Here is an 18222-nt window from a genome sequence, read left to right on the forward strand (position 1 = left end):
ATGCTAGAACAGGTTAAAGACATAAGCACACCAGCCCTGGAACCTGGAGGTGGCAGCGAAGCTCCAGGAGCTGATGGTGTGAGCGTGGAAGGCTGACTTTGGATGTGCTTCAGGAATCCTTCCTCAGACAAGAGAAGCTTGTTCGGCATCTCTAATTTTGCCATCCTTTCACTATGATCCCTTGCAGCATACTGTTTCAAGACTCACTTTCTGTCTGCAAAGTGGAAAATAGTACTTGTCGTACCTATTTCCTAGAACACTGTAAGAATCCAGTGAGATTTCGCATGTGAAAACATTCCCTTACCTTACCTACTTTACAGCTCTTAAAGGCCATGCCATCCGAACCAAAATGCAAAACATGGGTACAGACAAATGCTGATTGTTCAGAAGCCTCCACTGGTATCTGTCCCTTCCTAGGAGAGTGAAACTCCAGAAACTCCTTGGTTTGTGAAAGGCATATTATGACTTTGTTAGATCTCTGGATCACAACCACACACATTACTGTTACTATTACTTCATTTGTATCCTAGGTTGTTTTTGTGTCCAGGGCACCTAACATTGTGCTCAGAGCAGAAGCCTTGTAAATTCATGTGGATTTATATGCAAAAATGTCTTAATCATAGAGAGTTCATTCATAACTTTAAATTCCACTCAAACATTCTTATTTCTTGAAGCTGGTCTATAGTTTCTAAGAAATTCTTAGTGGTGAGCTTAGTCTGTCTCATACTGATCGGGAGATGATTAATACACTAATACTCAGTTTATATTTATACAAGACTTATTTCAAAGAACACTATAACGTTTATGAATTAAAACTAAGAGAAGCAACTGCAGACAAGTGACTCTTCTGTGGTCTCTAACAACTGGTGGCTTTAAACAATGAAGGCCATTGTGTAAGAGCTCCCTCCTAGGGTTATTGTGAGGATTAATTAGATTAAAATCTGCAAAGTGTTTTGAGTTTTTCCCAGAACTCCTTATAAATAAAGATGTTATTAATTTTTTTTTAAGTATCCTTATATGGGTCCTCCCAGAATCAAATGTAGCAAATTCACCTGCTATTTAACTCCCTGTATTCCCTGAAGCAAAAAAAAACCATGACTAAGCCAACCTAGATGATCCTCTAATGGTTTTAAACTGACTGTGGGAGCACACATGGATGAGCAGATTTTAGTACCCTAATCACAAAGATCTTGGTGTATGATTTACATGACACAATAATGCCTCCTAATCACGATGCCCCATGGTAATTAGATATAAATTACTATAATTATTACAGCTATTTAATACTGACCCACAAAGTTTTACCCTCCTTTTTGTTATTTATATTTTACTAACTCACATTCTGCTTACTTACAGATGGGGTTTAAGGCAGCCTTCCCTTTAGTAGGTCTTCCTCACCTCCAAACTCTGGAAATGATGAGGGATTTTCCTACTAGGTACAGTCTAATCTTCCTTGTATGTACGGAAACACACAGACACCGATGAAAGACAGGAGTCTTAACGACCAACTCTCCAGCAGCTGATGATGTCCTATTGGAATGTAGGTAAGGTCCAGAGCCAGTCGACTGCCAAGAAGGAATTTTTTTTTTTCAAGAAATTATTCTTGAGACATCTTTGGTGCAAAAGAAGTGATTTTATTGGGGTGCCTGGTGCCTCAGTTGGTTAAGCGTCAGCCTTTGGCTGGGGTCATGATCTCAGGGTCCGGGGATCAAGCCCCCCCCCCCAATCTGGCCGCCTGCTCAGATTTTGCAGGCTTAGAGCCTATTTCTCCCTCTCCCTCTGCAGGGGGTCCCTCTCCCTCTGCAGCTCCCCTGCTTGTGCTCTCTCTCACATACAGTCTTTCTCATAAATAAAATAAAACAAAATAATTTTAAAGTGATTTTTTTAAAAAAAGATTTCATCGGAGAGACAGAGAGCCAGAGAGCATGCGCGGGAGGGGATGAGGGGCAGAGGGAGAAGCTGACTCCCCACTGAGCAGAGAGCCGATGCAGAACTCAATCCTCTGGGATCATTACCTGAGCCAAAGGCCATCCCTTAGCCAACCAAGCCACCCACGAACCCTAGAAGTGATTTTATTAAAGCACGGGGACAGAAACCTTGGCAGAAAGAGGGAAGGGCTGCTACCGCCGCGGCCTAGTACCCTGGGATTGTGATTACATACTTTGGGATTGGGAGGGGTAAAAGTGAGGAGGCATCCAAAAGGACTTTCATATGCTAAAGAAGACTGAAGGGATATCTTGCTATTATTGTCACATTAAGGTTGTTTTCCGGACTAGAGAGGCCTTAACGGTTGGGAGGCTCCTGGAGGAACCGTGTACTCTCCCTTCATCAAGTATTTGTCAATGGGTTGCAGGATCTGAGGACATTTAATTGTACCTACATTTCCTTCTGCCTTTGTTTCCCCCATCTCCGAGGTTCCCGGGGAACCCCTTCTGCTGTGTCTCCAGATCTATGATCTTAATCCTGTTCCCACTGACCCACCCAGCCCCTACTCCTCCCATCCCTGACCCAGAAGGAGCTCTCTGAATATTGATTGGTGGGTGTGGGGCCACCTAATTGGGTAGAAGCTGGAGGTGGGGGCTGTGAAAGAATTCACCCATGGCAGAACAGAGGAGATAGAAGTTCATTGAATACAAATGGGCAGGACAGCAAAGGAAAGACTGTCTGCCCAGGGGGCTGTGGTTCGGGGCTGTAGTTAAGGGGGGAAGGTGAGGAGGTGTGGGAACAGATAGAATTCTCTTTAAGTCAGCTAGGGTTTATGGCTGTTTGGAGGTGGGTCCCCTGATGGGCCTATTTGCATTCAGCTTGGTGGTCCCTGTGGGCCCTTTTACCTGACCTAGGTTTCCATTGCTCAAGCCTGTTGCCTAAAAGTGGACTTCACAGTGGCCTTATGGTAGCAGAAACAGTGGAGCCGGCCCAAGTGGAGTCTGGGGAAGAGCAGGACAAGAAGCCCATTGTAAATGAGAAACCCAGCTGGCAGGTGACCAACTGTCCCAGTTTACTTGGGATGGAAGGGATTCCCAAGACCTAGAACTTTTGGTGTACTGGGATGAGTTTACCTTGTGGCAAGAATAGATTCTGTAACCGTGATATTGCTGGGCAGGGAGAGTATCTTCCCTGGGAAGGATACCTTGTTCCTTTTGGGCTCAGTGGCACACTGGGCTGGTTGTTCTCCAGAATTCTCTGGGTGTGATTCCTGTCACAGTGAAATGGAAGAGGTCAGAGGTGTCCAAGAGAGAGACCAGCCACAGCCAGGCAGAGGCCCCAAGACACCAGAACCTGTTAGAGCCACGGAGGCCCCAAATCAGTTCGTAGCTTCGCAGGTATGGAAATGATGCCTGAGGATGAGGCTGGGGAAATCATTGCATACCCAACTGCCCCGGGAGACTGACAAAATTACTGTGAGGTTGATTACTTAAATCTCCTGGGGCTACAACTCTCTTACTGCCCTGGATGTCCTCTTCACAAAACCAATGAATATGAGAAACCAAGTTACCTTACAGCTAGAACAAAGGTGACTGCGGATCTTAATGACATTATTTATAGGCCTCAGGACCTTTCCTGGCCTTTTGTACTCCTGGTTCCCTGCTGGGATGTTCCTCTTGATTCTTGGTATCTGGCTAAATGCTATCTAGCTTTCAAACCCCATAGATTCTGCCCAGTTTCCCTCTTCCTTTCCCTCCTCCTGCCTCCCCCCTTCCCTTCTTTCTTTGTTTCCTATCTGCCTTCCACAAGTATTGTTTATCATATGCTAGTCACTAAAGTAGGCACTGGAACTATAGAATTAAATAGACAAAGTCTAGATGATAACCCATCCTAGATTAGTCCTGTATACACAGCACACATTCTAATTCTTTATTATTAATTTTCCCCAGATTACATATAGACTGTTGATATCTGGTGTGGTTTGGGGATAGAGGTAAGATTTGGTGGGGTGGGGTCCGAAGCCAATGGCGGAGAAAGAACTCTTGAGATGTCTTTGGTGCAAAAGGTGGTTTTATTAAAGCACGGGGACAGGACCCAGGGGCAGAAAAAGCTGCTTGCTTGGGGTTGTGAGGGGTGGCTGATTATGTACTTGGGAGTTGGAGGAGGTAAGGAAAAAGCAAATGTCCAACAGGACTTTCAAATGCTAAAGACGACCCACAGGCTACTGGAGGCCTTGCCCTTGTCAAGTTAAGGTTGTTTTCCCTCTAGCAAGGCATTAACATGAAGATAGCTGGGAGCTTTCTTGGAGGAACACTGCCCGGTCTGCTCCTAGGATCTGTCAGGGCCACAGTTCATAAGGACATTTAATTGTGTCTACATTTCCTTCTGACTCCTCAGTTATTCATAGAGATGCTTTGTTCTTGTAAATTGCTAAGACTTTTTTGTAAGCGGAGGAAGACTCAACTCTTGTAGGATTGTGATCTCTATAAATTAACTATTTGTTTTTCCTTTCCTTAGCTTTAGGGAAGCCAGGTGTATCTGAGGAATGTCACATCTATGGGGGTGGGAACAGAGTTGTGGGGTGTCAGCTTCTGCTTTGTCCTTGGCTTGCCTGTATTCCCTCATCAATATCTATATGTAATTTCTAAGTGAAAGTGAAAAATAAAAAGCTTTCTTCTTAGTTGAATTTCAGTTTAGTCTTTCTGAAATCATTCCCCAGGCCCCCATCTGGTGAAGTCTTCAGATAACCAACTCTAGCCATTGTGTTTGATTTTTATCATCTAGGGCAGGAAGTTCACTTAATATTACTGTTGCTGCCTTTATCTTCCAGTTGTGCTGACTTCTGAGTTGTGACCTCATAGCTCAGAGCCTTGTCTTCATTTTATAAATAGTTAGGATATTTTTATCCCAAAGTGCATTACTTTGCACTCGTTCCCACTAAAGCTCATTTGTCAGTTGTCTGACCACATGGTCAGATTTATAGGCTCTTCTGACTAGCCCAGGGATTGGCAAACTTCTTCTATAAAGGACCAGATAATAAATAATTTCAGCTTTGCAGCATACCTTGGTGCTGGTCGCATTTGTTCAACTCTGCTCTTGTGAAGGCAGCACAAATGATAACAAATGAATGAGTATGACTTTAATTATGGGCGCTGAAATGTGAATTTCATATGCTTTTCACATGTCACAAAATATTGGTTGTCTTTTCCTTTAAAAAATAAAATCATTTAAAAATATAGAAACCATTCTTAGCTCTAGGTCTGCCCAGAAATAGGCACAGGCTGGATTTGGCTTGTGGGCTGTAGTTTGCTGACCCTGATCTAACCCATCACTAGATAGAAGTGTTGTTAGAGATTTTACTGCTCGCTGCCTCCTCCTGATCACATATACATATCTTAGAGAGCCCCTTGCTAGCAAAGATGCTTGAGGAGTCAGTCTCTTTACTTGGGTCCATCAATCTCTGCTTCGCAATGTACTATTAAGGCAGCAACGTTTGGACATTCCAACTGTCTTCATACAGGTGGAATGTAGCTGGGGTCCCAGAACCCATTAGAGAGGTCTGTTTGGGGCTGCCCAAGCGTGCCAGTGGCTTTTGTTTAAATACCTTGGACTTTACAGAATGGAAATTGGATCGCATGCCCACACTTCCCCACACCCTCAGTTCAGCCCCTCTGAGCTGTAGCCACACTGAAGTTGCATTGTTTGGGGGCTCAGACCATAGTTATGATAGGCAATAGTCTTAAATGGAATGCTTTTCTTCACCACTCATTTACCTCATTAGTTCTAGATGAAGTCTAGAACCACTTTTCCCCATGGCACCCCTCCCATCCCAAGTCTAGACACATCTATGATGTGTCTTCATGTCTCACTTTGCAATTTTATCTTCATTAGTGGCACTATTTGACTAATGGCTGCTTCCAACTCTCTTATTAGACTCTGCTCCGTGAGACTTGCGTAGGGGGGGTCTTATCTCCTGCACCTGACTCTGTGCCTGGCACATAGTTGGTGCTTAGTAAGCATCTGTTAAACAGAGGAACCAGAGCCACAGCAGACCTTAGCTTATTAGGCAGGCACTGTTCTTGATAACAGGCCCCTTCCCTTACTAGCAGAGAGAACTTGAATTATAAGATCTCCTTGAGCTTCAGTTTCCTTCTCTGTAAAATGGAGACAACAGTTACCATCAGTGGGTTGTGGTGATATAAATGAGATAATGTGACTGGCACCTGGCTTGCTTTGGTTACTATTAGATTAATGGGCCCCTGCCCCACTTCCTCTCATGGATGTCAACCCCACAGTTGTCTGATGCCTCTACGTCAGATCCCCTCAGTGCACAGGACTCCGCCTTCCTGAGGAAGACTGCACTGTTTCCTTTGAGAAAGCCAGAATTAGAAATGTAACTACTATGCCCGCCATACATCAGAGGCCTTTCCAGCATCTGTCACTTGGGCCCTGTAGTTCCCTCCCCTGGCTGGAATCAGGAGGTACCACCCATTGTTTTTGTTTCTGAGCTTAGTTCCTCATTGCCTCATGAAACATTCCAGTTTTCCAGGACTTTTATCTCAGGCTTTCCTTTGGAAATCTGTCCAAGGTTTTCTTTTCTCTCTTTTTTTTTAAAGATTTTATTTATTTGACAGACAGAGATCACAAGCAGGCAGAGAGAGGAGGAAGCAGGCCCCCTGCTAAGCAGAGAACCCCATGCGAGGCTTGATTCCAGGACCCTGGGATCATGACCTAAGCCAAAAGGCAGAGGCTTTAACCCACTGAGCCACCCAGGTGCCCCTGTCCAAGGTTTTCTTAAGGTGTTCAGGTAGATAATATCAAGCAGTTCTCTTTTACCTATATGTGATTTACTTCCTCAAAAATTAAGTAAATTAATTTAGGAAGTTTTCCCTTTAAAGATACTGAAAGGGTCCGTAGACAAAAGGATGAGACTGATACAAAGTGAAGGTCAAGCAAAGCTTTATATTGCGCCAAGCATCGAGAATCAAGCTGACTGGCCAGGGCCGTCTCTTGTGAGACCCTCCCAGTCTCACAGACTAACTTTTATAGAGTAAAGGCCATGTGGTTGAGCCTGGCCACACACAGGTGGCCAAATGAATTACATTCTACCCCATGATAGTCATCTAATTCAGCCTATGACCTTGGCTAGAATTGGAGCCTTTGTCTGGTGCCCAAAAGGCGGGGCTCACACTCCTTGGTGGGTAATACGTGCGCTTTCCCTTGATTGGACGTTTCCACCTGGCCTGGTTCATCCTTGGCGGATAGGAAGGTAATACATGCACTTTTACTGATTGGACGTTTCCACCTGGCCAGACTTGTCCTTGTATGTGGGCTCCGTTAACAGGCGCTGGTCAGTCCTATTTCACCAGTTCTGTTTCTAAGCCCTTTTCTCTTGGGGGGAAGGGGCAGGTCCAATCTAAGTTTACTGCATAAATGACAAAATGGCTCGCTCTGGCTAAGTAGGCCCTTACAGATACCATTTTGTCTGGTGCGCCTGGGTGGCTCAGTCGGTTGTCTGCCTTCTGCTCAGGTCATGATCCCAGGGTCTTGGGATGGAGCCCCGTGTTGTGCTCACTGTTCAGCAGGGAGTCTGCTTCTCCCTCTGCTCCTCCTCCCACTCATTCTCTCTCTCAAATTTAAAAAAAGAGAGAAATACCATTTTGTCATCCTTCTCTTAAGTTAATTTTAAGTATTTAGCTTGCCTATTTCACAAGTAAACCATAACTTCCTGGGTTCTCTCCAGAAATTTCTTAATGATAATACATATTTTCATATAATAAAAATTATAATATTTTGAGCCCAGTATGTGTCAAGCACTGTGCTAAGACCCTTAGTTAAATATGTTCTTTAATTTAACCTTATAACAACCTTGTATAGTAGATATGATTATCCCCATTTTATACATGGGATAGATGAAATTTTTTAAATACTTTGTTCAAAGTCACACAACTAGAAGATGGTGGAGTCAAGACTTGCATTCAGGTTTGTCATAGCCCAGTGCCTATCATCATTCCATTCTGACATTTTCTTCCCTTCTTATGCTTAGTGGTTGTTGGTGGTACTGGGGGGGGGGCCATTTGTATCACATTCCCACTTTTCTAACCTCCTGGGGAGCAGCCGGCTATCATGACTGGTACCATTTTGGCAAATGATCCCTCAATGTCATAGTAAAGTTCTATCAGAACTCATGTAGGTTTTAAAGTTGTACCCTTTCACTTAAAACCATCTGTCTGTCCATCCATCCATCCATCCATCCATCCATCCATCCAACCATCCATACATCTATCCAACCAATATTTCTTAACAGGCTATCTTAGTCTGTTTGGGCTGCTATACCAAAATACCACAGGCTGGGTGGCATATCAACAGCAGAAATCTGCTTCTCACAGAAATCTGCTTCTCACAGTTCCAGAGGCTTGGATGTCCAAGATCAAGGCATTAGCAGGGTCATGTTCTGGTGAGGACCCTCTTCCTGGGTCATAGCCAGTGCTTTTTCACTGTGTCCTCACAGAGTGGGAAAGGGGAGGGAGCTCTGTGGGATGTCCTTTGTAAGAACAAGAACCCCATTCATGAGGGCCCCACCCTCATGACCTAATCTCCTCCCAAAGGCTCCATCTTCTACCACCATCACACTGGGCATTAGGATTCCAACACGTGAATTTTGGGAGGACACAAACATTCAGATCATGGCAGAGGCTGTATACCAGACTCAGTGCTATGTGCTGAACATGCCGTAGGCTGAAGAAATGGGTCCCTCGTGTTTAAAATGTGTCCCTAGTGTTTTAAATTAAGACATGGGGGAGTTAATGGAAGAGGCACTTGGGGAGGAGGGTGTGGAGATAGGAAAGATGGGGAGAAAGGATAAGAAAGAGAAGTCACTGCCTTAGGGGCCCACAGGTCAGGAGGAGGCCATTGAATATAATGAGGAAGGCAAGAGAAGATGAACGAGAGAGATTCTTATACACTAGAAGTGGTGAGGAGGAACCAGCAGAATTTCGCCCTGACATGACATACTGTCTCTGTTGGTGTGCCTTATGGTTTTCAGTTCCCTTTCCAACAGCCAGTACTTTCCTAGCTTTCTGATGTTCCTGTTTATTTTTTCCTGAGCCAGCAGAGAGGACACCTTTGCAATTGTGTTCTCTGTAGCATCCCCATTTATCTTGAAAGCCTACCAGAATTGCTGCAGTGACTGGCTGTTCTACTGTATGAAAGTTCTACTTCATTTGTATGAATGTATGTATGTATGTATGTACATACTATGTACATACTATGTATGATCTACTTCCTTTTCCCCTCAGGTGTGTGTGTGTGTGTGTGTGTGTGTGTGTGTGTGTGTGTATGCATAATGGGTGCATGTGTACACAAAAGAGAAGTAAGGGGACCTGGACTGTTGTAGTTCAGTCCTTACAGTCCATTTCAAACAGAAGGATCCTGGTGACCTGGATCACGGTGGCATTCACCCCTGTGCATCAGAGTCAGAAGCTTGATTTTGTTGGCACCCTAAGAAAATAGTCATTTCCCATTAACTTGGCTCACAGAAACTAATAAATACAAAACAGACTATTGAGGGTATGTGGGAAAATGTACATATGTTCTAGAGAGCCATACTGAAGTGAGTGGGGATGCAATGACCTGGGTCTATTATTTGCTTTAAACTATTTTAGTTTTTCAAAATGCAAGAAAGTGAAGCAAGTGTGGGAAAATCTTGATAATGATTGAATCTGGGTAATGGGTATTTTATACTATCTGTATGTTTTGTATGTTATAATCTCATTATTACTATATCTGTACTTCTGTGTTTGGAATTTTTCTTAATATAAAAATTAAACATATAGGGGCACTTGGGTGGCTCAGTGGGTTAGATCCTCTGCCTTCAGCTCAGGTCATGATCCCAGAGTCCTGGGATCGAGCCCCGCACTGGGCTCTCTGCTCAGCAGGGAGCCTGCTTCCCTCTCTCTCTCTGCCTGCCTCTCTGCCTACTTATGGTCTCTGTCTGTCAAATAAAAAATAAATAGATAAATCTTTAAAAAATTAAACATATAAAGAAAATGACGGTAATTTCCAGAAAAATTAAAAATCAGGTTACCTTGGTGTTCAAGTTACCTTAACCAGGAATACAATGTAGAAAGCTAATTCAATGTAAGACTACTGGGTCACCCAAGATGGTGACGTATTCTTGTCTGCAGCTAGGAGCTCATTCTCCCCTTCTGCTCTTCTACCTCAGGATCTAGTTCTGGGTTCTGTCTCAGAGACTAAGGCATCTGATTTTGACATCCACAGGCTTCTCCAGTTTTACGCCCTGTCCTGGGTCAGACACTTAAATCCTGCTCCAGACTGAGTGGGTTGGTGCCTGCTCCAGACTGAGTGGGTTGCCACTGGCAACAGGCATCTGGTTCTCCTACTTCCAGCTTCTCATTTTGCTTTAGGACTTCTCATTCCTGGGATACATGAGAGACCCTGCTGACTCAAGTGCTGCTTCAGCTTCCACTCCTGCTGAACCACCATTCTATCAGATCTTGTAGAGGCTTGAAACCTGCAAAGCAGCGAGGCATGGTGCAGTGAGGATTCCTGACCTTGCTGCCTGATCAGTCGGCCCACTTTATGCCTTGTTTGCCTGGCACCCACCCCAGGAAGGACACAGATGGCTAAAGGGAAAGGTGCTGAGGATACCTCTGTGTTTTACAAATCGTGTTCAAGGGCATGATTTATTAATTCAATCCTCATTCAGATCTGTGAGAAAGTTATCATTCCTATTTAAAGAGATAGGAAACTAGGACGCTGCAAGGTGAGGTCATGTGTTTATAGCCATAGAGTTAACTAGCAGCAGGACCCTGATGGGAACTTAGGTATTCCTGGAAGAGTTTATCTGTATCTAAATCCAAGTAATTACTAAACTAGTATAATTCCCTAATTAAACTATTATTTGTAGTAACCAAGCTGAATTACCACAAATGATGAGTCATTATTAGAGCAGGCTAATAGCGAAATGCCTTACTTCCTTTTCATCTGTGTGTTACGAATTTATTAATTTTTTTCTAAGATTTTGTTTATTTATTTGACAGAGAGACAGACAAATGGACAGCACAAGCAGGCAGAGCAGCAGGCAGAGGGAGAAGCAGGCACCCCACTGAGAGGGGAGCCCAATGCAGGACTTGATCCGAGGACCTGAGCCAAAGGCAGATGTTTAACAGACTGAGCCACCCAGGCACCCCTGCATTTACTAATTTAAACAAGACATTCCTAATGTTTCATTATGAGGAGTTGATAAATAATATATATAGTTGATAAGTCAAGCAAAAGGGGTATAAATGTTTCACATACAGTTTCAGTGGTAATTGAGAGAACTTAAAACAGAAACTTGTTGGAACCTGAGTAATGGGTGTGGCAGAGATGTGGTTGGTGGGGATGGGAGGAAGGAGACTTTTTCTTTCTCATTTTAGACATGTCTATACCATGTGAATTTTTTTGGGTGGGGAGGGTGTGAGTGGATTGGGGGCGGGGAGGGCAGAGGGAGAGGGAGAGAATCTTAAGCAGATTCTGTGCTGAGTGTGGAGCCCAATGTGGGGTTCAATGTCACAACCCTGAGATCATGACCTGAGCCAAAATTAGGAGTTGGATGATTAACCAACAGCCACCCAGGTGCCCCAATACAGTCTGAATTTTTAAAAATATGGGTAAGTTTTACTTCAACAAATTAAAAAAGTCATTTAAAAGTAGAAAAAAAGAAATGAAATAGAATGAAAAGTGTCCCCTCAATGAGCGATTTTTAAGTAGTTGTATGTAATACTTGGCAGCCAATAGGGAAAAACAAAAAACAAAAAACAAACCACGAGGTTCACCTATACAGATCTTAAGTAGAAAAGGCAGATGGCGGCATGTCATGGTTAAGGAAATACCTAAGCATAAATATATTGTGTGCAGGTGTATGTGCACACCAAACTAGGAGGACACATATCAAAGTGACGCAAAAGTGTAAGGATGAGGGGTGGGGAGGAGAGAAAGATTGTGATAGGATTACCTCTCTTCACTTCTGGTTACAGTTTGGTTTTTTTCAAGGGGCAAGTATTGAACATGAACATGAATGGACTGTTTTGCACCTTCAAAGCTACAGTGGTTCTGACTACTCTCCCTTTTCCTTTTGTCAAAGGAGAGCTGAGTGTGATTGCACTGTGTTATGTATGAGGGTCAGGATCTTACACTGACTGTGGTGAAGAAATTCACTGTTCCTTAATATCGTTAGAAAAGGGGAAGTCTGTGAATGGAATCATTCCACTCTCATGTGTTAACGTCACAACAGAGCTGACCAAGTCTGATTCATGTTTCTTTTTGTGTTAGATTTCCTTCCTTTGCTTTTTTTTGACCAAGGTTGTGTGAGATTTAAATCTCCAAATTCAGTATCTTGTGATTGTAACAAGGTATCCACCCCACACTTTGGAGTCCTGGATTTGGGGTTCTTGACTAAGCCTGATACTTGATTGAATCCTTTTGGCAAGGAGAAGCCAGGTTAAGACTTGAGCAGTATGTCTGTGCAGTCCTAGAGGCAGCCTCCACAGAGGAGCAGAAGGAAATAGAAGATACAGTAATTAGTGTAGAGAAAGCTGAAGAAGCAACATTAAAAACAAGGTGTCCTCATCTGGGACAAAAGCATCGAGGTTCAGATTTCTTTCTTTTTTTTTTTTTTAAAGATTTTATTTATTTATTTGACAGAGAGAGATCACAAGTAGGCAGAGAGGCAGGCAGAGAGAGAGAGGAGGAAGCAGACTCCCTGCTGAGCAGAGAGCCCGATGCGGGACTCGATCCCAGGACCCCGAGATCATGACCTGAGCCGAAGGCAGCGGCTTAACCCACTGAGCCACCCAGGAGCCCCCAAGGTTCAGATTTCTTAAGGAAACAATTGCAGAAAGGGAAAAATATCTTGATTTTGGGGATTATAACATGGTTAAAGCAAAAATGAATCAAGGTTTTGAGTTCAAGTCCCACACTGGGCATGGAGCCTACCTAAACACACACACACACAACGACAACAACAACAACAACAATAACAACAAAAATGAAGAACAAGCAGCTTCCTACTGTAGTTCTAGATAAGACAGAAGTCACTGGTGACCACATTCCCACTCCATAGGACCTTCCTCAACAGAAACCATCCCTTGTGGCTAGCAAGTGGCTGGCTGATCAAAAGAGCTGAACTGCATGAATCTTCTAATTCCCATTATTTCTCCTTAATATGTTACTTCTCTGCTTTTTATTTCCTTTCACTCACTAAGTCATTTGAGAATGACAGCTTTGCAGGTAGCGGTAGTGTGTGCTGCTATTTTAAGGGAATATACGTGTGCAGAGTTTTGATTAGTTTTAACAGTGCGCTGATAAAGAGAACATGTTAGAGCAACATAAAGTAATCTACTTGAACATGATTGTATATATTACCTAACTCCTAGTGTAGGACTGATTGAACAAGTTAAAAGCAAGTTTTAAAATTGTAATCTTTTGGCTTTCTTTAATTCATCTTAATTATAGCTTTGTATGTTACTCTTATTTAATATAACCTCTATTGTATTGATTTCTTCTGTATTTTCTTTTTGGATTTCGTAAAACAGAAATTTAAGACAACCAGATGGAAGGAAGGTCACATTCTTCCAACAAAAATAGATGAGGCTCTGATAGATTTGTTTCTTTGTGCTTGAACTTGAATGGCCCTAAATGTCTTTCAACTTTAACATTAGAATTTTACTTGGGCAACATATGCCCATTCTGCTATAATTTACATGACTCTCATGCTTAACAGCTGCCTTTGAGGCCAGTATTCTTATTCCATTCCATAGTGTCAGAATATCTTTTGTTGAAGATGTGAAGGAAGTACGCATGTGCATTGACTGTTGAATTCAGTTTTGTGCCATTTTTGTAAATACAGTAGTTTTGCACACAAAATAATCCTTTTGACGATTCATTTTCTTGTATTTTATTTTATCGTGGAAAGAATAGTTAACATAAGATTTACCCTCCTACCAAAAAATTTTTAAGTGTTGATATATTATTGTTGACTGTAGGTACAATGTTGTAGAGTCGGTCTCTAGAACTTACTAAGATTTTTTAAAATTAACTAATTAATTACTGAAAGATTGTTTTTATTTATTTGACAGAGACAAGGCAAGAAATGGAACACAAGCAAGGGGGAATGGGAGAGGGAGAATCAGGCTTCCCGCTAAGCAGGGAGCTTGATGTGGGGCTCGATCCCAGGACCCTGGGATCATGACCTGAACCAAAGGCAGATGCTTAACAACTTAGCCACCCAGGTGCCCCCATTTTGTTTATTTTCAGTAACTTAATTTCAAGGGTCTTGCTAACATTTAGAATTTTGAAAGATAAAGTTCACTGGTTTGTCAACACTAGAGCTCTTATAGTATCTATGTGTAAAACAAAAGAAAACCTTGAATTATACATTTGGGTCTTAAAAAGAGGGCTGTTAGAGTTAGCATAGAGCCACTGGTGTGTATTCTCTGAGATCAGTCAAGTGCTTCTACCATTCATTAGATGATTCATTCAGTCATTTATGTAATCAATTTGTGCTAGATATTGGTAACCCAAACATAAATGAGACAGATTCACTTCTTTAAGCCATGATGTGTATAATTATGAATTTACCTGGTTGACCATGGGCACACTCTCTTTGGATACTCCATTTGTAAAATGAAGGCAACATCACTGTAATATTCACTACTAGGGTTCCAGTGGAAACTAAATGAGATTAACCATACCATGTAACACAGTGTCCATCGTATACTAAGTGCTCAATAAATATCAGTTTGCCCCCCTCCTTTTTTTTAAAGCTTACTCACCTATCTTGGTAGTTAAGTTGTTAAAGACAAAGATTTCCAAGTAGGGATCCTTAGTTTAACTCTTCCCCCATATAGCACGAGAACTTTCCTTGCTGTCATCTTCCTGAGGGCTTTCCATGCATTGGGGCTACTGATTGACAACGTTCTCCACAAAAAGAATTTTGTTAACATTCATAGATAATCCATCATTTCTTTTTTTTAAGATTTTATTTATTTATTTGACAGAGAGAGATCACAAGTAGGCATAGAGGCAGGCAGAGAGAGAGGAGGAAGCAGGCTCCCTGCTGAGCAGAGTGCCCGATGCGGGACTCGATCTCAGGACTCTGAGATCATGACCTGAGCCGAAGGCAGCGGCTTAACCCACTGAGCCACCTAGGTGCCCTAATCCATCATTTCTTTTAGGTAAATACCTAACAGTAGAATTTCTGGGTTATGGGATAGGTATATGTATAACTTGATAAGAAACTGCCGGTTTTCCAAAGAGCTTATACCATTTTATACCTCCATTAGGAGAGTATGAGAAGTTACTGCTAATCCTCACCAACATGTGGTATTGTCAGTTTTTTTCATTTAATTTTGATGAATTCTAACTTATGTATTTTTCTTTTTATTTCTTTCTTTCCTTTTTTTTTCCCTTGTGTTTTTGGTGTGATAGCTAAGAAATTATTGCCTGGGATGCCTGGGTGGCTTTGTCGGTTAAGCATCTGCCTTTGGCTCAGGTCATGATCCAGAGTCTTGGGATCCAGTCCCATACAAGGCTCCTTGCTCAGCGGGGAGACTGCTTCTCCCTCTGCCTGCCTCTCCCCTTGCTTGTGCTCACTCACTCTCTCTATCTGATTAAAAAAAAAAAATTAAAAGAAACTATTGCCTAATCCAAAGCTACAAATATTTAGACTTCTTTTTCCTCCTAGGAGTTTTATAGTTTTAGCTTTTACATATAAATCTATAATCCACTTTGAGTTAATTTTTGTGTATTGTGTGAAGGAAGGGTTCAAACTGATTCTTTTGCATATGGATATCCAGATGTCCCAGTATCATTTGTTGAAAAGGCTATTCTCTTTTCATTGAATTGTCTTGGTCATTTTGTAGAAAAACAATTGACCACAAATGTATGGGTTTATTTTTGGACTCTCAGTTCTATTCCATTGATTTATATGCCTACCCTTGTGCATCATTTCATTGGAATAATTCATTGTAGTTCTAACTTGCATTTAATATGTGTTTTCCTGATGGCAAATAATTGCCCTGAAAAGTTTCTGCTTGCTCATTCCAGTTGAACCCTTTCCTTATCCCCTAGAATTAACCATTGCTTTGATAAGTTTATATCATAGATCCATACTTCCTGTTCTAGAACTTTATATAAAAGGAATCACATAATATACGTTGTTTAGCGTAGGCTTCTTTCATTAAACATGGTGTTTTTGATGTGCACCTGGGTGGCTCAGTCAGTTAAACAGCTGCCTCAGTCTCGTCATGATCTCAGGGTCCTGGGATGGCGCCCCATATGATCGAGTTCCATATCCGGCTCCCTGCTCAGTGGGGAGTCTGTGGCTCCCTCCCCATCTGCTGCTCCCCCTGTTTGCGCTCTCTTGCTCGTATGCTCTCTCTCTCTCAAATGAATACAAGTTACATTTCTTATCCAATTGCGAATTCCTTTAATATTTGGTACAAGTTTAAGTCGGTCCAGTTTGGGATATCTGACTTTTTGTTTATTCCTCTTTTTTTTTGTCATGCCTATGTAGTTGCCTCTTTAAAGTCCCTTGACGATTGTACTATAGTCAAAGGTGATTTTCTTTCTTTCAAAGCTTATATACATTGCTATCTTTTTACTAACTTGCTTATTTAAGTTTATTTACCCAAATAACCTACTTGAGGTTATATTCTTGCTATTAAGTTATTCAAATATGTACCTAGTTTCTGGAAACTTGGCAAATTTCTGGAAACTTGGAATTATTCATGGTGTTTAGGGAAACACTCTAGATATAGAAGGAACTCAATTCCCTCTCTCCTCTGTTTTCTTCCTCCCTTCCTTCCTTCCTTCCTTTTTTTCTTTCCTTCTTTTTCTTTTTCAGGAGCTTTTGACTTTGCAGATGAGTCTGGAAGCATTAGCTGCAAAGGTATGCACGAACCTCTCTTGTTACACGAAAGATTAGAAATGCACAAAGTAGCAAAAGTGAGGAATAAGTGAGGAATAACTTATGCAATCTGCAGAGGCTGGGTTCCATTAGGTCAGTGCTCCCTCTCCACCCCTATTGCCGCCAATAATTAAAGCTGCCACGGAAGAGTGAGTTGGTGGCGCAGTGTCCCTACCCTTCTTATCTTTCTTCACTTTGAACTCACAGTGTCCTCTGGCTCCTGTCCTTTTTGACCCTTTATTTTCCCTGAATATACCCTGCCTTAGGTAGAATTATCAGCTACTATGTCAGCCCTCCCTTTGCTATTCCTCCTCTTCCTTCCTTGCCTCTCCTAGCCCCCAGACCCCAGTCAGAAAGCCAACCAATAGGTGATAGCTATTAAGACCTTTATTGCACAGAACTAGCTTCTAGGACTGTGATAGCTGGCAAGGAACACTGGTAGGGCAGGACTGAGACTCCTGCCAGCAGCTAAAATGTACAGAGAAATTTCCTCTTCAGAGAAACTTCAGTTCTTCTCTTAAAACCCTTTAACTGATTGAATCAAGCCCACTCAGATCATCTAGAATAATCTCTCTTACTTACCTGAAATCTACTGATTATGGATTTAATTCATATCTACAAAACGCCTTCACTGTAACACCTAAATTAGTGTTTGATTGTGTAACTGGCGAAACCATTGTCTAACCAAGTCAACATATAAAACTGACCACCACACCCTCTTGCTTTTAAATACTGGTTTATTGGTAACTAAAATGTTAACTGATGGAGCTTCTCAGGGCTATTTTCATTTTACAAAGAAATCTTCAAGAACCATAGGAGTAAAACAATAATAAAATAAAAATAGCTAAGTATCTGTGAGGTGAAGTTGGGCAGTCAAAAGGCCAGGACTACCCACAGGTACACTCACTGCTTCTCAATGTCCCACACCTGCCCTTCCATTTCCTGGTATATCAACTATTTCAGATCTTTTATCTCCACATTTTTCTCCACCTCCTCACGCACATACCTACCCCAAGATTCCCCCGCAGCACCTCGGAGTTTCCTTCCATGAACATATCTTGATATCTACACCTCACGTACCTACATTTGGGCTTCCCCTATACCCACAGCTCTGTGCACATATTTATAGACCATACTTTTCTCTAATGTTTAATCTGTCTCCTATACAGTTATAGGAGCTTTATAAAGGTGTAAGAGTCCTATAAATTATAGGAGTCTTTGTAATTTGAAGACCCAATTATTCATTCATTCATCCATCGTATTTATCTGGGGCATTGGCAAGTAACACATCTAAAATAAAGAGACTCAATCCCTAGGCCAAAGGA

General features: G+C 42.1%; 1 pseudogene; it reads left to right on the forward strand.

Moving 5' to 3' along the window:
• LOC116590160 lies at positions 1-13114 on the forward strand (annotated as a pseudogene).
• Positions 13115-18222: the final 5108 nt, after the last annotated feature.

The sequence above is a fragment of the Mustela erminea genome, chromosome 5 (genome assembly GCF_009829155.1).
Source record: "Mustela erminea isolate mMusErm1 chromosome 5, mMusErm1.Pri, whole genome shotgun sequence".
Classification (NCBI taxonomy): Eukaryota; Metazoa; Chordata; class Mammalia; order Carnivora; family Mustelidae; genus Mustela; species Mustela erminea.